Source organism: Rana temporaria, chromosome 7 (genome assembly GCF_905171775.1).
Source record: "Rana temporaria chromosome 7, aRanTem1.1, whole genome shotgun sequence".
Classification (NCBI taxonomy): Eukaryota; Metazoa; Chordata; class Amphibia; order Anura; family Ranidae; genus Rana; species Rana temporaria.
Window position 1 is genome coordinate 12,033,402 of NC_053495.1, and position 22,258 is coordinate 12,055,659.

Genomic DNA, 22,258 nt, shown 5'->3' on the forward strand with positions numbered 1-22,258 from the left:
CTTAAATTTCGTTACTGGCAGTGCCGAGTAATCAGCAGTGGACAATCACCCATTTTGGTGGCATTTATCTAAAAAAGTAGATTCTTTCATTTTCGTTTCCCTTTCATTATTTTTTTTTGGGTCATTCTTTATGATCGTAAATTGGTAAATTCGCAAATTGGTTAAATAAAAAATTAGCAAATTGGTAAATTCGAAAATTTGTAGTAAATTCATAAGTTGGTAAATTCCCAAATTGGTAAATTCGCCAATTCGAAAATTTGTAGTAAATTCATAAGTTGGTAAATTCCCAAATTGGTAAATTCGCCAATTCGAAAATTTGTAGCAAATTCATAAGTTGGTAAATTCCCAAATTGGTAAATTTGCAGATTAGAAAATTTGTAAATTCGCAACTTTGAAAATTGGTAAATTCGAAAATTCGCTAATTGGTAAATTTGTAGTAAATTCACAAATTAGTAAATTTGCGAATTTAAGAAATTGGTAAATTCGAAAATTTGCGAATTCGCAAATTCGTAGTAAATTCCCAAATTGGTAAATTCGCAAATTCGAAAATTTGTAGCAAATTCATAAGTTGGTAAATTCCCAAATTCGTAAATTAGCAACTTTGAAAATTCGTAAATTTGCAAATTCCCAAATTCGTAAATTTGTAGTAAATTCACAAATTGGTAAATTTGAAAATTCGCAAATTGGCAAATTGGTAAATTCGAAAATTGGTTAAGTAAAAAATTCACAAATTGGTAAATTCGAAAATTGGTAAATTCGAAAATTTGTAGTAAATTCACAAATTGTTAAATTTGAAAATTGGTAAATTCACTAATTTGTAGTAAATTCCCAAATTGGTAAATTCGCAAATTCGAAAATCTGTAGTAAATTCATAAGTTGGTAAATTCCCAAATTGGTAAATTTGCAGATTCGAAAATTTGCAAATTCCCAAATTGGTAAATTTGTAGTAAATTCGCAAATTGGTAAATTAGAAAATTTGCAAATTGGTAAATTTGTAGTAAAATCACTAATTAGTAAATTTGAGAATTTAAGAATTTGGTAAATTCGAAAATTAGCAAATTCGAAAATTCGTAAATTAGCAAATTGGTAAATTCGCAAATTGGTAAATTCCAAAAATTGCTAATTGGTAAATTTGAAAATTCCTAAATTCAAAAACCTTGAAATATGAAAGAAAATCCGAAAATTCAAAAGAATAAACAATTAATAATAACAATAAAATTATAGGTGTTGGAATTTCCTTTCAAATTTGGCTGTTAGTAAACGTAACCAGTACGAATTTATCCGAAAGTTAGAAATTATCCATAATAGATAATTATCATTAGATAATGAATGCCGTATCTAAACAAATGGAACAGAACGATTAATAATAAATAATAAAAAAAAGATTTTATTATTATTATTTATTATTATTAATTTGTTACGTTCCATTAGTTTAGATGCGGCATTCGTTATTTCAGATAAATCGTAACTTTGGATAAATTCGTATTCGTCACTAACAGCCACATTTGAAAATTCCTATAAATTAAAGGGGTTGTAAAGATTCATGTTTTTTCACCTTAATGCATCCTATGCATCCTAGTTACGAATTACGGGCCAGATTCACAGAAAAAGTACGCCGGAGTATCTGCTGATACTCCGGCGTACTTTCAAATTTGCCGCGTCGTATCTTAATTTGTAATTCACAAACAAGATACGACGGCATTTGGCTAAGATCCGACAGGCGTACGGCTTCGTACGCCTTCGGATCTTAGGATGCAATACTTCGGCGACCGCTGGGTGGAGTTTGCGTCGTTTTCCGCGTCGGGTATGCTAATTAGCTGTTTATGGCGATCCACGAAAGTACGCGCGTTCGTCGCATTCTCTTACGTCGTCGCTAGTCGGCTTTTCGCGTCGCAAAGTTACGGCTGCTATTTATTTGGTGTAACAATAGACAGCCCATGTTAAAGTATGGCCGTCGTTCCCGTGTCGAATTTCAATTTTTTTTTTTGCATATGACGTCTGGGAATACGAAAGGACGTAACGCACATCGCCGTTCAATAAACACGTCGGGGCGCCGTAATTTTGCGCAAAGCACTGCAGGAAATTTCCTAACGGAGCATGCGCAGAACGTACGGCGCGGGAACGCGCCTAATTTAAATGGTACACGCCCCATTTGAATTAGGCGGGCTTGCGCCGGACGGCTTTACGCTACGCCGCCGCACGTTTGCACGCAAGTGCTTTGTGAATCAAGCACTTACGACGAAAACTTGCGGCGGAGTAACGTAAAGGGGATACATTACGCCGCCGTAATTGTTCATGAATCTGGCCCTCTGCTTGCAAACCAAGGTTTTACCGTGTATATATACATATATTATAAATGTATATCTTTTTTTCATAAATGTATATATATACACACACATATAAAATATATGAGTTTCACTTTTTATATTGAATTACTGAAATAAATGAACTTTTTGACATTCCAATTTTATGAAGAGATGCACCTGTATGTCTATTAATACATTTTTTTTATAAATTTAACATACAGTATCTCACAAAAGTGAGTACACCCCTCATATTTTTGTAAATATTTGATATCACCTTTATACCTCCATGTACTGTATACCCTCCCCCCCCCCCCCACTGCTCAGCACACAGAGATATCTCTACAATCATATACACATTCCACTCGGCTGAATAGATATAAGCACATGTATATATGATTGTATAGATATCTCTCTGTGTATTGAGCAGTGGGGGATACAGTACATGGAGGCATAGGCCCAGATTCTCAAAGGGCTTACGACGGCGCAACACCATGTACGCCGTCTTAAGTCCTAATCTGGGCCGTCGTATCTATGCGACTGATTCTTAGAATCAGTTACGCATAGATATCCTTTAGATCCGCCAGGCATAAGGCTCTTACGCTGTCGGATCTTAAATGCAATTTTTTTTTTTTGCCGCTAGGTGTCGCCTCCGTCGTTTTCCCCGTCGAGTATGCAAATTAGCAAAATACGCGAATTTCTCAAACGTACGGTCGACGCAGTGAAGTTACGACGTTTACGTTAGATTTGCGACGCGTAAAGTTGCCCCTGCTATATGAGGGGCAACCAATGTTAAGTATGGGCGTCGTTCCCGCGACGAAATGTAAAAATTTACGCTGTTTGCGTAAGTCGTCCGTGAATGGGGCTGGACGCCATTTACGTTCACGTCGAAACCAATGACGTCCTTGCGGCGTCATTTAGCGCAATGCACGTCGGGAAATTTTAGGGACGGCGCATTACGTTCGGCGCGGGAGCGCGCTTAATTTAAATGCTATACGCCCCCTACCCGACCTAATTTGAATTAGGCGGGCTTGCGCCGGGTGATTTACGCTACGCCGCCACAACTTTACAGGCAAGTGCTTTGTGAATAAAGCACTTGCCTGTAAAACTTGTGGCCGCGTAACGTAAAATACGTTACGCCGCCACAGTTTTACGCCCATCTACGAGAATCTGGGCCATACTGTATATGTAAATGTATGTACTGTATAGGAAATTTATTAGAACACTGGATACATATAGTCACACAGATCTTTCTTTTATGTAATTTTCATAACCACAAAGGATATAAATCCACTTATTGTGTGCACCAAATGCTCATGCAAATCCAGATATGACCTTGTAAAAGTAGCAGTGACATCATCACTGTGCTGTACAAAGCCTGTGCTGACAGCAGAGCGATGGGAGGGGTCCCAGCAGGCCCCACCCTTGACAGAAAACGACAGGAGGGGGGCGGAGACAAGACCAGTCACCCTGCACAAGGAGAGAGAGAGCAGAGCTGTGGGAGGGGCAGAGCAGGCTCCAGAGCAGGCTCCACCCACCACAGGCTGCCTGCCGATAACTACAGGAGGGGGCGGAGACAAGACCAGTAACCCTGCACAAGGAGAGAGAGAGCAGAGCTGTGGGAGGGGCACAGCAGGCCCCACCCACTACAGGTTGCCTGCAGAAACTTACATGAGGGGGCGGAGGCAAGACTGGTCACCCTGCATAAGGAGAGAGAGCAGAGCTGTGGGAGGGGCACAGCAGGCCCCACCCACTACAGGCTGCCTGCAGAAACTTACGCAGTGCCGAATCGCAAAAAATGGCCCAGTCATTGGGCAGCCAAATCCTCCAGGGCTGAAGTGGTTAACCACTTCCATACCGGGCACTTATACGCCTTCCCGCCCAGACCAATTTTCAGCACTGTTGCACTTTGAATGACAATTGCGCGGTCATGCTACACTGTACCCAAACTAAATTTTTATCATTTTGTTCCCACAAATTGAGCTTTCTTTTGGTGGTATTTGATCACCTCTGGGATATTTATTTTCTGCAAAAGAAATAAAAAAATTACTGAAAATTTAGAAAAAAATACGTTTTTTTTTGTTTCAGTTTTCTCTTTCATGGATGGGCACTGATGGTACTGCACTGACGGGCACCGATGAGGTGGCACAGATGTGGTGGCATTGATGGGCACTAATATGCGGCACTGATAGGCGGCACTGATAGGCGGCACGGATGGGCACTGATAGGCGGCACGGATGGGTACGGATAGGCGGCATGGATGGGCATGGATAGGTGGCATGGATGGGCACAGATAGGTGGCATGGATGGGCACGGATAGGCGGCATGGATGGGCACTGGAGGGGCACTGATAGGCGGCATGGATGGGCACTGATAGGTGGCACGGATGGGCATAGATGGGCAATGATAGGTGGCACTAACGTACTAATGTATGTGTTGTACTAATGGATGCCAATCAGTGCCAAATAATAATGCCTGCCAATCAGTGATGCCCATTGTGGGCACTGATTGGCATCCATTGTGGGCACTGATTGGCATCCATTAGTTGTGATTGTCATCCCTGGTGGTCTAGGGTGGCATACCTGTGGTGGGCATCCCTGGTGGTCTAGTGGCATCCCTGGTGGTCCAGTTTGGGAGTCCTCGGGGGGGCTGTAATCGATCAGCACAAACCCCCCCTGTCAAAGGAGCAGCCGATCGGCTTTCCTCTACTCACGTCTTACAGACACGCGTGAGGAAAAGCCGATTACCGGCTTTTCCTGTTTACATTGTGATCAGCCGTGATTGGACATGGCTGATCACGTATTAAAGAGTCTCCATGAGAGACTCTTTACCTAGATCGGTGTTGCGGGGTGTCAGACTGACACCCTGCAACAACGATCGCCGCGATGCGCGCCCCCGGGGGCGCGCAGCGGCTCAATATCCTGAGGACGTCATACGACGTCCACTCAGGGTATTGAAACCACTTTGCCGACGTCTTTTTGCATAAGGCAGGCGGCAAGGGGTTAAAGTGGAGTTCCACCCAAAAATGGAACTTCCACTTTAAAGAAAGGTGACCCCCTGACATGTCACATTTGGCATGTCATTTTCTCCCCCCTCCCTCTCCGCAATCATCTGGGACACGTCACAGGTCCCAGATGATTGCTCCGCCAATCACGGTGCGCAGTGCGTGCCCGGCTGTGAAGTCACAGACGGGCGCCCACAGTGACAATGCCGGCACCGCGGAGAGGAGGGGGAGACGAGCGGAGCTTCATTCCCCCACATCGCTGGACCCTGGGACAGGTCAGTGTTTTCCGATTATTAAAAGTCAGCAGCTGCAGTATTTGTAGCTGCTGACTTTTAATATTTTTTTTTAGGCGGAACATCCCTAAAGTACTGTAGCCTGGCGCCGTTTCCACAGACGGACGCAATTTTAAAGCGTGACATGTTTGGTATTTATTTACTCAGCATAAAATAATCTTTTATATTTTACCAAAAAAATAAATAGGGTATTATATTGCGTTTGACATAAAAACTTGCAACACCCACCATTTTATTCTATAGAGCCTCTGCAAAATAAATATATATATATATATATATATATATATATATATATATATATATATATATATATGCAGGGGCAGATCCACAAAAGGATTACGCCGGCGTATCTACTGATACACTGGCGTAATTTTAAATTTCCTGCGTCGTATCTTTGTTTTGTATCCACAAAACAAGATACGACGGCATCTGGGATCGATCCGACAGGCGTACGTCTTAGTCTTAGATGCAATTTTTCGGCGGCCCCTAGGTGGCGTTTCCGTTGAAATCCGCGTCGAGTATGCAAACTAGCTTTTTACGGCGATCCACGAACGTACGTCCGGCCGGCGCATTTTTTTTACGTCGTTTGCGTTCGGCTTTTTCCGGCGTATAGTTAAAGCTACTGTTATGAGGCGTACTCAATGTTAAGTACGGCTGTCGTTCCCGCGTACAATTTCTAATTTTTTACGTTGTTTGAGTAAGTCGTTCGCGAATAGGGATTTGCGTAGAATGACGTCACCGTCGTAAGCATTGGTTTGTTCCTGGTAAAATTTCGAGCATGCGCACTGGGATACCCCCAGGGACGGCGCATGCACAGTTAAATACGTCGGGTCACAACGTATTTACATAAAACACGCCCCCATCACATCCATTTGAATTAGGCGCTATTACGCCGGCAAAGATACACTACGCCGCTGTAACTTACGGCGCGGATTCTTTCAGGATTTGAAAAAAAAAAGTAAGTTACGGCGGCGTAGTGTATCTTAGATACGCTACGCCCGGCGCTTAAATGCGCCGCTGTACGAGGATCTGCCCGAAAATGTTTGAAGTTATGTTAGAAGAAAAAGAAGTCGATTTTTACATTTTTAAGTGTAAGAATTGGCTTGGTATCGAACTGGTTAATTTTTTTTTTTTTTTTTTTATTAATTATTCTACTTTTTATATACATAATTTTTTTTTTCTTGGAGTTCAGCTTTAAGTGGCGGGCGACGGCGGTCGGTTTCTTGCAGGAACATTACACGTGGTGGCAGGCTGGGTGTAACATGATCTGCAGAACAATGCTTTCTATATCAAAGGTTATACCTAACAAAAAAGAAAGGAGAAATGATCTCTCCCCATTAGTGAGCACACCTTGTCAAGGCGGCTCGGGGGCCCCATCTGTTCCCTATCCGGGGGCCAAGCACTGCTGACACCACCAGGGTGAAGGGAACGGCGTGGACTCAGGTGCTGAGAGCAGAGCAGGTATCAGCCGCACAGTGACAGGTCTCGCCCACTCCCAGTTCTTGGCAGGGCACCAGCAGGCAGGATACACCCCACAGCTACGGAAAAAAAAAAAAGGATCGTGGAGATAAGCCGGAGGAGCGAGAGGTGGAACCGTCTTCTCCCAGGTCTCCGGACACAGGGACGCTTCCAGGACAGAGTCAGCGCCCTGCAGGTGAGTCCCGGATTTCTTTATTCCTTCCTCTTTCTGATACAAAAGAGACTTTGTCCTCCTGCAGAGGGATCAGAACTAGGGGACAGGTCACCCTGCCAGCCAGGGCACTGCCAAATCTCTGCCGCTCTCATTTATTGTACTGCGCTTTATTATGTCACACTCGCCTCTTAGCGTCCCGTTGCAGGTCGTTTTATTTTTAGACCTGAAACTGACTTTTTAAATCAGGGTTACTCCAGGGGCCAATGTAAGGAACATTCTTCTCACTGATCACCAATGTAAGGAACATTCTTCCCACTGATCACCAATGTAAGGAACATTCTTCTCACTGATCATCAATGTAAGGAACATTCTTCCCACTGATCACCAATGTAAGGAACATTCTTCCCACTGATCACCAATGTAAGGGACATTCTTCTCACTGATCACCAATGTAAGGGACATTCTTCTCACTGACCACCAATGTAAGGAACATTCTTCTCACTGATCACCAATGTAAGGAACATTCTTCCCACTGATCACCAATGTAAGGGACATTTTTCTCACTGATCACCAATGTAAGGGACATTCTTCTCACTGATCACCAATGTAAGGAACATTCTTCCCACTGATCACCAATGTAAGGGACATTCTTCTCACTGATCACCAATGTAAGGGGCATTCTTCTCACTGATCACCAATGTAAGGAACATTCTTCCCACTGATCACCAATGTAAGGGACATTCTTCTCACTGATCACCAATGTAAGGGACATTTTTCTCACTGATCACCAATGTAAGGGACATTCTTCTCACTGATCACCAATGTAAGGAACATTCTTCCCACTGATCACCAATGTAAGGGACATTCTTCTCACTGATCACCAATGTAAGGAACATTCTTCCCACTGATCACCAATGTAAGGGACATTCTTCCCACTGATCACCAATGTAAGGGACATTCTTCTCACTGATCACCAATGTAAGGAACATTCTTCCCACTGATCACCAATGTAAGGAACATTCTTCCCACTGATCACCAATGTAAGGGACATTCTTCCCACTGATCACCAATGTAAGGAACATTCTTCCCACTGATCACCAATGTAAGGGACATTTTTCTCACTGATCACCAATGTAAGGGACATTCTTCTCACTGACCACCAATGTAAGGAACATTCTTCCCACTGACCACCAATGTAAGGAACATTCTTCCCACTGATCACCAATGTAAGGAACATTCTTCTCACTGATAACCAATGTAAGGAACATTCTTCTCACTGATAACCAATGTAAGGAACATTCTTCTCACTGATCACCAATGTAAGGGACATTCTTCTCACTGATAACCAATGTAAGGAACATTCTTCTCACTGATCACCAATGTAAGGGACATTCTTCTCACTGATCACCAATGTAAGGAACATTCTTCTCACTGATAACCAATGTAAGGAACATTCTTCCCACTGATCACCAATGTAAGGGACATTCTTCTCACTGATCACCAATGTAAGGGACATTCTTCCCACTGATCACCAATGTAAGGAACATTCTTCCCACTGATCACCAATGTAAGGGACATTCTTCCCACTGATCACCAATGTAAGGAACATTCTTCCCACTGATCACCAATGTAAGGAACATTCTTCCCACTGATCACTAATGTAAGGAACATTCTTCTCACTGATTACCAATGTAAGGGACATTCTTCCCACTGATCACCAATGTAAGGAACATTCTTCTCACTGACCCCCAATGTAAGGAACATTCTTCCCATTGACCACCAATGTAAGGGACATTCTTCCCACTGATCACCAATGTAAGGAACATTCTTCCCACTGATCACCAATGTAAGGGACATTCTTCCCACTGATCACCAATGTAAGGAACATTCTTCCCACTGACCACCAATGTAAGGGACATTCTTCTCACTGATCACCAATGTAAGGAACATTCTTCCCACTGATCACCAATGTAAGGGACATTCTTCTCACTGACCACCAATGTAAGGAACATTCTTCCCACTGGAACTCACTGAAGTAGACACCACTGCTCCAGTCCTTTCCACTAGCTTGCGGGTCCTGTGCTGAGTGGCTGTACTGCTGAATTGTGAACACAGGAGGTCGGCTGCTAGGCGCGAGCGCCATTCAGAGACTGCTTTGCACTTTCTCAATAAATGCAAAGCGTTTAATGGTTGGACCAGGTGAAGATAGTGACATCACTGCCCTGACTCTCCTCTCGGACTATGGCCAGAAAAAAAAATTACATAACGTCTGTGGTCAGTAGCAGGAATAGTGCCTCATCATTGGTGTCAGTGGGAGGAATAGTGTCCCATCATTGGTGTCAGTGGGAGGAATAGTGTCCCATATTTGGTGTCAGTGGAAGGAATAGTGTCCTGTCATTGGTGTCAGTGGGAGAAATAGTGTCCCATATTTGGTGTCAGTGGAAGGAATAGTGTCCCATCATTGGTGTCAGTGGGAGGAATAGTGTCCTGTCATTGGTGTCAGTGGAAGGAATAGTGTCCTGTCATTGGTGTCAGTGGAAGGAATAGTGTCCTGTCATTGGTGTCAGTGGAGCAAGTTCGAAGGGACATTTCAAGTGAATAAAAATAATTTATTAATAATTTATGGAAAGGAAAAACATTGCACGGAAGTATTTCAAATGATTGACGTTTCTGTTCTTTTACCTGCAATGCATTGAAGTTGGTGACAGGGTCTCTTTAAAGCAGAGCTGGCAGCGTTCAGCACTATAGCGGCACACACCTCTTTGCCGACACTCTGCACAGTCTACTCAAGGGGAGTCCTTAGTCACTATTATTTACCCCTGGCACAGCCTCCGTCACCCTGACACAGCCTCCGTCACCCTGGCACAGCCTCCGTCACCCTGGCACAGCCTCCGTCACCCTGACACAGCCTCCGTCACCCTGACACAGCCTCCGTCACCCTGACACAGCCTCTGTCACCCTGGCACCATTCCCCAACAATAGCCCCTGCCAGTCTGTGACCTCACAAGGACTGGCACCTACCTTTATTTTTTGGTGTTGTATTTGGCAGAGGTTGGGCGGTTTGGTGTTTTTTGCCAAGGATTGCGTCGCGTTTGCGGAATACGGATTTGTTGACAATTATTATTGTTCCCAGTGAAGTGTAGAAGGATTCCGAGGACGGCCAGGAAGGGCGACGATCAGCAGAAAGTCATCACAGTAGCTCAGTGTGCGGAATTTTCTACGTTTTAGATAAGGATGTTGCGATTTTTCTTACAGTCCAAAATCATTCTGATGAGTTCAGATGACAAAGAATTGGCTCCAGTGTGTGTATATGCGAGACTGCTGTAGTTACACTATATTACCAAAAGTATTGGGACGCCTGCCTTTACACGCACATGAACTTTAATGGCATCCCAGTCTTATGCCGCGTACAGACGGTCATTTTTTGTGATGAAATAAAATGACATTTTTAAAAATGTCATTTAAAATGATCGTGTGTGGGCAAAATGTCGTCTTCTGAAAAATGACAAAAAAAAAATTCGAACATGCTCGAATTTTTTATGTCATTTTTTAAAATGTCATTTTTTGTGTCATAAAAAATGATCGTGTGTGGGCAAAAATGACGTTTTAAACCCGCACATGCCCAGAAGCAAGTTTTGAGACGGGAGGTAAAACTACCATTCATAATGGAGTAAGCACATTCATCACGCTGTAACAGACAAAAAAGCACGAAACGTCTTTTACTAACAAGGAATCAGCTAAAAGCAGCCTCAAGGCGAATAGAACTTCCCCTTTAGAGTGCCGTCACTTTGTTCATCATTTTTCAAAATGATGGTGTGTATGCTACATCTTCTGGGAAGAGACATGATTTAGAACAACAAAGAAATCTTCAGTAAAACAAAGAAAATTTAATAAACATGAGCCCATCAGAGTCCCCCCTTACATCAGGGTCCCAATGAGAGTCCTCACTTACATCAGGGTCTCAGTCCCCCCTTACATCAGGGTCCCAATGAGAGTCCTCACTTACATCAGGGTCTCAGTCCCCCCTTACATCAGGGTCCCAATGAGAGTAACACCTTATATCAGGATCTCTATGAGAGTCCCCCTCATACCGGGATTCCCACAAGAGTTTCCCCTTACATCATGGTCCCAATGATAGTCTCCCCTTACATCAGGATCCCCATGAGAGTTCCCCCTTACATCAGGGTCCCTATGAGAGTCTCCCCATACATCATGGTTCCCATGAGGGTCTCCCCTTACATCAGGATCCCCATGAGCATTCCCTTAACATCAGGATCTCCATAAGAATCCCCCTTACATCAAAGTCCCTATGAGAGTCCCCCCTTACATCATGGTCCTCATGAGAGTCCCCCCTTACATCAGGTTGCCAATGAGAGTCTTTCCTCAGAGTTCCCTTGAGAGTCCCCCCTTACATCAGGGTCCCTATGAGAGTACCCCCTTACATCAGGGTCCCAATGAGAGTCTCCCCTTACATCGGGATCCCCATGAGAGTCCCCCCTTACATCAGGGTCCCTATGAGAGTCTCCCCATACATCATGGTTCCCATGAGGGTCTCCCCTTACATCAGGATCTCTATAAGACTCCCCCTTACACCAAAGTCCCTATGAGAGTCCCCCCTTACATCATGGTCCTCATGAGAGTCCCCCCTTACATCATGGTCCTCATGAGAGTCCCCCCTTACATCATGGTCCTCATGAGAGTCCCCCCTTACATCAAGGCTCTTACGCTGTCGGATCTTAAATGCAATTTTTTTTTCGCCGCTAGGTGTCGCCTCCGTCGTTTTCCCCGTCGGGTATACAAATTAGCAAAATACGCGAATTCCCGAACGTACGCGCGGTCTACGCAGTGAAGTTACGACGTTTACGTTAGATTTGCGAGGCGTAAAGTTGCCCCTGCTATATGAGGGGCAACCAATGTTAAGTATGGCCGTCGTTCCCGCGTCGAAATTTAAAAAAGTACGTTGTTTGCGTAAGTCGTCCGTGAATGGCGCTGGACGCCATTTACGTTCACGTCGAAACCAATGACGTCCTTGCGACGTCATTTAGTGCAATGCACGTCGGGAAATTTTAGGGACGGCGCATGCGCAGTACGTTCGGCGCGGGAACGCGCCTAATTTAAATGATCCACGCCCCCTACCCGGATCATTTGAATTAACAGGGCTTGCGCCGGGGGATTAACGCTGCGCCGCCGCAACTTTACAGGCAAGTGCTTTGTGAATCAAGCACTTGCCCGTAAAACTTACGGCGGGGTAATGTAAATGACATACGTTACGCCCGCCCAGTTTTACTCCCAGATACGAGAATCTGGGGCAAAGGATCTTCTACTGACGGCTTGGTGCCGGATACCTTCCGAGGTCTAAGGCCGCGTACACACGACCGGTCCATCCGATGAGAACGGTCCGACGGACCGTTTTCATCGGTTCACCGCTGAAGCAGACTGATGGTCTGATGTGCGTACACACCATCAGTTCAAAAATCGATCGGGTCAGAACGCGGTGACGTAAAACACACGACGTGCTGAAAAAACGAAGTTTAATGCCGCGTACACACGGTCATTTTATGTGATGAAAAAAAATGACGTTTTTAAAAACGTCACTTTAATTGACCGTGTGTGGGGGAAAACGTCGTTTTATGTCTTCTAAAAAACGACCAAAAAAAATTGAAGCATGCTTCAATTTTATGTGTCGTTTTTCAAAACGTCAACTTTTACTTCACAGAAATTGACCGTGTGTAGCAAAAACGTCGTTTAAAACGACGTTTTTTCATCCGCGCATGCCCAGAAGCTACTTATGAAGCAAGCTTCAATGGAAAAACGTAGTGAGAACGTAACCTCACTTTGCAAGAACATTGTGAGAAAAACGATGGTGTGTAGGCAACTTCGTCTTTGAAAATTTAAGTTTCAAAAACGTCATTTTTTACTTCACAGAAAATGTCGTTTTTTTTCATCACATAAAGTGATGGTGTGTATGCGGCATAATGCTTCCAAGCATGCGTCAACTTGATTCTGAGCATGCGCAGGTTTTGAACCGATGCTTTTGTGTACTAACCATCGGTTTTGACCGATGGTCAGCCGTCCATCGGTTCGATTTTAACCACTTGCCGACCTCCTCATGTACATATACGTCAGCAGAATGGCACGGACAGGCACATGTACGCACCTGTATGTGCTCTGCTTGACGTGGGTCGGGGGTCCGATCGGGACCCCCCCCCGGTACATCCGGCGGTCAGGTTCCCTCGGGTAGCGATCCGGGACGACGGCGCGGCTATTTGTTAATAGCCGCCCCGTCGCGATCGCTCCCCGGAGCTGAAGAACGGGGAGAGCCGTATGTAAACACGGCTTCCCCGTTCACTGTGGCGGCGCATCGATCGAGTGATCCCTTATATAAGGGAGACTCGATCGATGACGTCAGACCTACAGCCACACCCCCCTACAGTTGTAAACACACACTAGGTGATCCCTAAATGTTACAGCGCCCCCTGTGTTTAACTCCCAAACTGCAACTGTCATTTTCACAATAAACAATGCAATTTAAATGCATTTTTTGCTGTGAAAATGACAATGGTCCCAAAAATGTGTCAAAATTGTCCGAAGTGTCCGCCATAATGTCGCAGTCACGAAAAAAATCGCTGATCACCGCCATTAGTAGTAAAAAAAATAAAAAAAATTAAAATGCCATAAAACTATCCCCTATTTTGTAAACGCTATAAATTTTGCGCAAACCAACGATAAACGATTATTGCGATTTTTTTTTTAACCAAAAATAGGTAGAAGAATACGTATCGGCCTAAACTGAGGAAAAAAAAATTATATATGTTTTTGGGAGATATTTTATTATAGCAAAAAGTAAAAAATATTGAATTTTTTTCAAAATTGTGGCTCTATTTTTGTTTATAGCGCAAAAAATAAAAACCGCAGAGGTGATCAAATACCACCAAAAGAAAGCTCTATTTGTGGGGAAAAAAGGACGCCAATTTTGTTTGGGAGCCACGTCGCACGACCGCGCAATTGTCTGTTAAAGCGACGAAGTGCCGAACTGTAAAAACACCTTGGGTCTTTAGGCAGCATATTGGTCCGATCCCTAAGTGGTTAAAGCAAGTTCTCAAATTTTTGTCCGAAGGACAACAGACCAATGGGGCGTACACACGGACGGTTTGGACCAATGAAAATGAACTTCAGTCCGTTTTCATCGGTTTGGACCGGTCGTGTGTACAAGACCTAATGGAGTCCATGCCTGGATGGGTCATGGTAGGTGGTCATAGTGTTATGGCTGATCGGTGTGGCTCCATAGGTGATGGAGGAGGGTGGGCGGTATACTGTACACCTTTGTAGAATATACTGTACATGACTGGAATGTCCCTCCTGTGTGAGGATCGCAGACACGCCCAGTGCGGGGAATTCTCCGCTCATTACTATACGGTGCAAAGTTCATATTTGCCGAGCCGTAATCTTTTCTCTGCTCAGCTTTCCGCCGTTTTGATTTTCTCACTGAAATTACTTCTGTGACAACAACAAAGCCACCCGATCTTCCTGGTGACCCTACCCCTGCCCCAAAGTTACACAGGCCTGTTGGGACGCGCCCCCCGCGCCTGCCAGATCCGTGCGTTTTACACATCTGTAATATGAATCAAAGCGGATCTGTCATTCCCGGGATCAGACGCAGCTTCTCCAACACGGAGCTGGGATAGGTTCACATTTATGTATTGCAGGAATGTGTGCAAGATCGCGTGCGTTCTCGCAATACGCACAAAACGCGCATCCCTTCTGCAGGTAAGCGTCAGTGCTATTAATTCTAAACGGTCCCCCAATGCAGCTCGTTAATAGACATGTGTGGAATGAAAAAAATTGTTTTGATTCGTTATTTACATAAATGTATTTAGTTTCATTCATTTTTGGAATTCATTTTGTTTTTATTCGAATTCAAATCAATTAGGATTTTGCAAATTCCATTGCGGGAGGGCGTCCATGGATGATCATGTCCTGCCACAACCACGCCTCTCGCCCTCCCCCTGGGGCGTGCATCCAGCGTGTGCTGTGATCGTGGTGAAGGTCCAATCACAGCTGATCACAATGTAAACAGAGCTGCCGGTTATAAACTCTCTTATTATAGGCTTACCTGTAGGTAAAAGTCATAAATTGGGGTTTACAACCACTTTAAAGAATAACAAAAAATTCAAAGACTAAAAAATTTAACAGTATTAAAATATAGTAATAATAATAATAATAACAATAATAATAATAATAGTAATCATAATAATAATAAATATATTAAAATATAATAATAATAATAATAAATATATTAAAATATAATAATAACAATAATAACAATAATAATAATAATAGTAATAATAATAATAAATATATTAAAATATAATAATAATAATAATAATAATAACAATAATAATAATAATAGTAATAATAATAATAAATATATTAAAATATAATAAGAAATACAATAGTAAAGAAAAATTACTAAAATAATACTAAAATATTGCATTAATAAATAAGAAAGAAAGAATACAAAAATAAAATAACATTTTAATAATAATAATAATATTACCATATAATAATTACAAATTAAATAATATTAAAATATAATGATAAAATCATATTAAAATATAATAATAATAATAAAATAATAAAAAAGTTCAAGAATAAAAACAAAAGAAAACCTTATTTGTCCTAAAAAAATACAAAAAAATAAAAAGTCATATATGTAGTACTCGTTTCTTGTTATCTCAAGTAATGATAAAGTTATATAGCCAGATTCACGTAGGCGGGCGCAACGTTAGGCAGGCGTAGCGTATGGCATATACGCTACGCCGCCGTAAGTTAGAGAGGCAAGTGTGTATCTAGTAATTTGTCACGTGAATCGGCGTATGTAGTCATTTGCATATTCTACGCCGAACTCAACGGAAGCGCCACCTAGCGGCCAGCGTAAATATGCACCCTAAGATACGACGGCGTAGGAGACTTTCGTCGCTTGTATCTTAGCCTAATTTAAACGTATCTGGTTTCCAGAATACGCTTAAATTTACGCCGGCGTAGATTCAGAGTTACGACGGCGTATCTACTGATACGCCGGCGTAACCCTACCTGAATCCAGCTAATAGTCTAATAGCCTTGGTGGTCCATAGGGGGTGTACAGGAGGTGGGAGCGGGACTTGTTAGAACAAAGTGGATCCGGTAAGAGAAGGTCTTAGTTGGGGATGGGATGCGAGGGACACTTTACATGGATGGCACATCTATGGGCTTAGGTGAGGAAGGCCACCAATGTCAGGTATCACCCCGGGGCTCAGACATACATCACCTCTGTACCGGGATCATTTCTTCCCTGGGGGGGGAACTAATTCTCTGAAAGGATTCCCTCTCCCGGGAGAATTGTAGAAGAGCAGACAAGGTCACGTTTCCTTTGTCTGGAGGGAAATATTATACAACTGAACCCACCATCTCGTCTGCCATAACAGGAAATCGGTGATGGATCTGAGGCTTCTGTTTGGAAAACACATTGCAGGCTGAGCTGCTAGATAAAGATGTATTTACAGTACAGTCAGGGGGCCGGATTCAGAAAAGAGATCCGACGGCGTATCTCTGAGTCCGGCCGTCGTATCTATGCGCCTGATTCATAGAATCAAGTTACACATAGATCTCCCTAAGATCCGACTGGCGTAAGTGTCTTACACCTCCGTATCTTAGGCTGCACTCTCACGCTGGCCGCTAGGTGGCGCTTCCGTTTGTTTACGCGAGGAATATGCAAATTAGTATTTACGTCGATTCAGAAACGAACGACCGCCCGGCACTTTTTTTTTTTACGTCGTTTGCGTTCGGCTTTTTTCCGGCGTAAAGTTACCCCTGCTATATGAGGGGTATTTGCGGCGTATCCTATGTTAAGTATGGCCGTCGTTCCCGCGTCGAGTTTTGAAATTTTTTACGTCGTTTGCGTAAGTCGTTCGCGAATACGGCTGGACAGAATTTACGTTCGCTTCGAAAGCAATGACGTCCTTGCGACGTCATTTAGAGCAATGCACGCTGTGATATTTTACGGACGACGCGGGTCAAGCCCAATTTAAATAAAACACGCCCCCTACATCCCCATTTGAATTACGCGGCCTTACGCCGCAACACATACGTTACGCCGCCGTAACTAAGGGCTCATTTCTTTCTGAATAAAGAACTTGCGCCCAAAGTTACAGCGGCGTAACGTATCTCAGATAGGTTACGCCGGGCGGATAGATACGCCAATGTATCTGAAACCAGCCCACAGGGTGTAAGCAGGTGATGCGCATGCTGAAAATATCATTGGCCCAGATTCAGGTACATTTGCGCTATATTTGCGGAGGCGCAGGGCAACGATTTTGCCCTGCGCCCCCGCAAATATTTTGCGCTGCCCTCGATTCACGGAGCAGTAGCTCCGTAAATTGAGAGGGCGCGCCGGCAAAATTGCCCGGCGTAAGCGCGGAATGTAAATGATCCCGCCGGGGGCGGGAATCATTTAAATTAGGCGCGCTCCCGCGCCGAGCGTAGAGCGCATGCTCCGTCGGGAAACTTTCCCGACGTGCATTGCGGCAAATGACGTCGCAAGGACGTCATTTGCTTCAAAGTGAACGTGAATGGCGTCCAGCGCCATTCACGAATCACTTACGCAAACGACGTGAAATTCAAATGAAAGGGCAGCTATACTTTAGCATTGGCTGCGCCTGCTATTAGCAGGAGCAGCCTTACGCTAAAGATGCCGTACGGAAACTCCGTACCTTGCGTACGCAGGGCCCGCGCAACTTTGTGAATCGGTGTTAGTATGCAATTTGCATACTATACACAGATCACAATGGGAGCGCCCCCTAGCGGTCAACGCAAGATTGCAGCCTAAAATCTGCGAGGCATAAGAGCCTTATGCCACGCAAATTTTAGGCTGCAGTCGGCGTAGCGATGTTCCTGAATCAGGAGCATTCGCTACGCCGGAGCAAGTAAGCAATTGCGCCGTGTAACCTATGGTTACACGGGCGCAATTGCTTCTTGAATCTGGCCCAGAGTTTCCCCATTGAAACTCCACCTAGAAATAGAATCCCACGTTTTGGTGGACTGAGAACTCCAGTCACATAAGCAAATAATCTTTAGCCCTCTTAAATGCATTTTTAAACTGAATTCCAAGATAAACAAATATAAGAGACATGTTTATTCTTATTTGAATCTTGGGGGGGGGGATCTGTGTATAAAAATACATCAGTAGATACGCCCTCGTAACTCTAAATCTACGCCGACGTAAATTTAAGCGTATTCTGGAAACCAGATATGCTTAAATTAGGCTAAGATACGAGCGGCGTAAGTCTCCTCCGCCGTCGTATCTTAGGGTGCAATATTTACGCTGGCCGCTAGGTGGCGCTTCCGTTGAGTTCGGCGTAGAATATGCAAACGACTAGATACACCGATTCACGAACGTACGCGCGCCTGTCGCAATTAGTTACGCCGTTTACGCTAGAGATACGCCGGCGTAAAGATAAAGCTGCTCCCTAGGTGGCGCATCCCATGCAAGGTATGGACGTCGGAACAGGCCTATCTTTTTACGTCGTTTGCAGAAGTCGTACGCGAATCCGGCTTGATGTAATTTATGTTCACGACGAAACGGCGTACTTTGGAGCAACGCACACTGGGATATGTCCACGGACGGCGCATGCGCCGTTCGTTAAAAAAACGTCAATCACGTCGGGTCACCAGTGATTTACATAAAACACGCCCCCTTGTTCCACATTTGAATTTGGCGCGCTTAGGACGGCCCATTTACGATACGCCGCCGTAACTTATGAGGCAAGGGCCAGATTCACAAAAGGGATACGACGGCGTAACTCCTGATATAGATATCCCTAAAATCCGACATGTGTAATTGTTTTACACTGTCGGATCTTAGGATGCAGTATCGCAGCCGCCACTGGGGGGAGTTTGCGTCGTAAACCAGCGTCGGGTATGCAAATTAAGAGTTACGGCGGATCCCCGACGGATTTTCGCGTTCGCTACGTCGCCGCTAGTCTAGTTTCCCGTCGCAAAGTTAGTCGTCGTTTTAGGTGCCCTAACTTTAGTCAGCAAACGTATTGCTGTCTAAAGTATGGCCGTCGTTCCCGCGTCGAAATTCAAAATTTAACGTAGTTTGCGTAACACGTCCGGGAATACTGAAGTACGCTACGCGCGTCGCTGTTCGAAAAAATGACGTCACGGCGCGCAAAGCACGGCGGGAGTTAGGAAACGGAGCATGCGCAGTAGGTCCGGCGCGGGAGCGCGCCTAATTTAAATGGCAAACGCCCATTTGAATTGGCCCGCCTTGCGCCAGAGGCCGCGGGCGTAGTTTTCATCGCAAGTGCTTGGTGAATCAGGCACTTGCGATGAAAACTTGCGGCGGTGTAACGTATCTACGATACGTTACGCTGCCGCGATTCTACGTGAATCTGGCCCCAAGTGCTTTGTGAATACAGCACTTGCCTCTCTGACTTACGGCGGCGTAGCGTATACGCCTGCCTAACGTTGCGCCCGCCTACGTTAATCTGGCTATAAGACTGGGACGCCATTAAAGTTCATGTGCGTGTAAAGGCAGGCGTCCCAATACTTTTGACAGTATAGTGTATATGTTCCTTTATACGCAAACATTCGCCCATAGCGGGTACGGTCCACCGAATGACTGGGTTGTCTGTGATTGGCTCTTCTCTGAGATCCAGGACCCTCCAGGAGGTGACGATCTCGGCAGCCACAAGCGCCTGTCTTGCGAGAATCTCTCGTCCAATTAAGACGCGCGCTAATTATTGGCCCAGACCTCACGCATTCCACTCATTAATCCGGCAGAGACAAATTCCTGTTGCTATTAATTAGCTGCTCAGGGAAGCTGTTGACTAGAAGTCGTGGTGTTTCCTGCGCCATTCATGTCCTCGTTATGAAGACAATTCACAAGGAAACTTGGGACTCTCCTGAGATAACGACGCACAGCGCCGACGTCTGCCACCTGCCTAGTGACTGGAGGGGAACATTCCAGACCAAGCTGTCAATCAAACCGACACACAGTTCACCATTGTCATCATTGGGAATGCCCGTCACATGGAACCGACCGATCTGAAAATCACTGCAGGCAGAGAAAAAGTATTCATACCCCTTGAAATTTTCCACTTTGTCACATAAAATCCCAATAAAATACATTTACGTTTTTTGGTTTGGAACATTCCAAAGGGTATGAATACTTTTTCAAGGCACTGTATATAGTGCCAACAGTTTGCACATCACATTACAATATAAAGGGCAGTACAGTATAAATAAATAAATATATGGCAACCCCCCTTTTTTTAATAAATTCAATTTTTTTTATATAATTTTTGTTTATTTAATTTGTTTTATTAAAGGGCCCAGAGGGCCCTGGATGGCAACCCCCACCTTTTTTTTGTTTTGTTTTTTTTATAAAAAAAAAAAGAAACAATTCATATATATATTTTTTTGTTTGTTTTTATTAAAGAGCCCAGATGTCCCCAGGGGCCCGGAGGTTCCCAGGGCCCTGGATGGCAACCCCCCCTTTTTTTTTTATAAAAAAATGTTTTTTAAATTTTTATTTTTATATATTTTTTTCTTTCTTTCTTTCTTTTTTCTTTTTATTAGAGGTCCCCCTTTTCGGGCACCGGGCACCTGAATTACATTGGGGGGGGGGGGGTGTTTTGTTGGAAGCACCTGTTTTGAGCTATAGGCTTTAATAGGTGCACAAAAAAGGTGAACAGCGGGCGCTTGCTGTTCACTCACCGTTGTGTTGGCATTCACTTTGCTAACACTGAACCGCCTCTCAGCTCAGGCCTGTTACCTGTCACCTGATTGGCTGAAACAACAGGCACTATAATTGAACGCCTGATAGAGAGGACGGAAGAAGACATCGAGGAGCGTACCCGCTGCGAGACAGGTAAGTGCTGGGTGATGCACACTGGCAGCATTTGAAGGGGCACAGTAGCAGCAATTGATGGGCACACTGGCAGAAATGTATGGGCAAAGTGTCGGCAATTGATGGCACAGTGGCTGCGTTTGATGGCACAGTGGCTGCGTTTGATGGCACAGTGGCTGCGTTTGATGGCACAGTGGCTGCGTTTGATGGCACAGTAGCTGCGTTTGATGGGCACAGTAGCTGCGTTTGATGGGCACAGTGGCTGCGTTTGATTGCACAGTGGCTGCCTTTGATGGCACAGTGTCGGCAATTGATGGGCACAGTAGCTGCATTTTATGGCATAGTGGTGACAATTTATGGGTACAGTGGCTGCGATTGATGGACACAGTGACAGCATTTGATCGCACAGTGGCTGCGTTTGATGTGCACGGTGGATGCGTTTGATGGCACAGTGGCGGCAATTAATGGGCACAGTGGCTGCGTTTGATGGCACAGTGGCTGCGTTTGATGGCACAGTGGCGGCAATTAATGGGCACAGTGATTGCGTTTGAAGGGCACAGTGGCTGTGTTTGATGGCACAGTGGCGGCAATTAATGGGCACAGTGGCTGCGTTTGATGGCACAGTGGCGGCAAATAATGGGCACAGAGGCTGAGTTTGATGGGCACAGTGATTGCGTTTGATGGGCACAGTGGCTGTGTTTGATGGCACAGTGGTGGCAATTAATGGGCACAGTGGTTGCATTTGATGGGCACAGCAGCTGCGTTTGATGGCACAGTGGCGGCAATTGATGGGCACAGTGGCTGCATTTGATGGGCACAGCGGCTGCGTTTGATGTCTCAGCGGCGGCAATTAATGGGCACAGTGGTTGCATTTGATGGGCAAAGCGACTGCGTTTGATGTCACAGTGGCGGCAATTGATGGGCACAGTGGCTGCGTTTGATGGGCACAGTGGCTGCAATTGATGTTTTTTTTTTTCAGTTTGTTTGCACCCCCCAAAAAATGTTCAAGCACCAGCCGCCACTGGTTAGCACCACTTATGGAAAGGGCATAAATGATATAGGAGGCAGGGCACAGCGATGGCGAGGTGTTGGTCAGCCCGGTAGGACATGGAAGCAGGCCCGTAGCAGCGGCCC

General features: G+C 44.6%; 1 protein-coding gene across 1 annotated transcript in view; it reads left to right on the forward strand.

Annotated features, from left to right (window-relative positions):
- Window positions 1–6,933: 6,933 nt before the first annotated feature.
- The window catches only part of LOC120945056 (laminin subunit beta-4-like), a 126,378-nt gene continuing 111,053 nt past the window's right edge, over window positions 6,934–22,258 (forward strand). The window contains exon 1 of the mRNA XM_040358906.1: window positions 6,934–7,254. The gene's annotated coding sequence lies outside the window, so the exon portion shown is untranslated. The remainder of the gene's footprint in view (window positions 7,255–22,258) is intronic.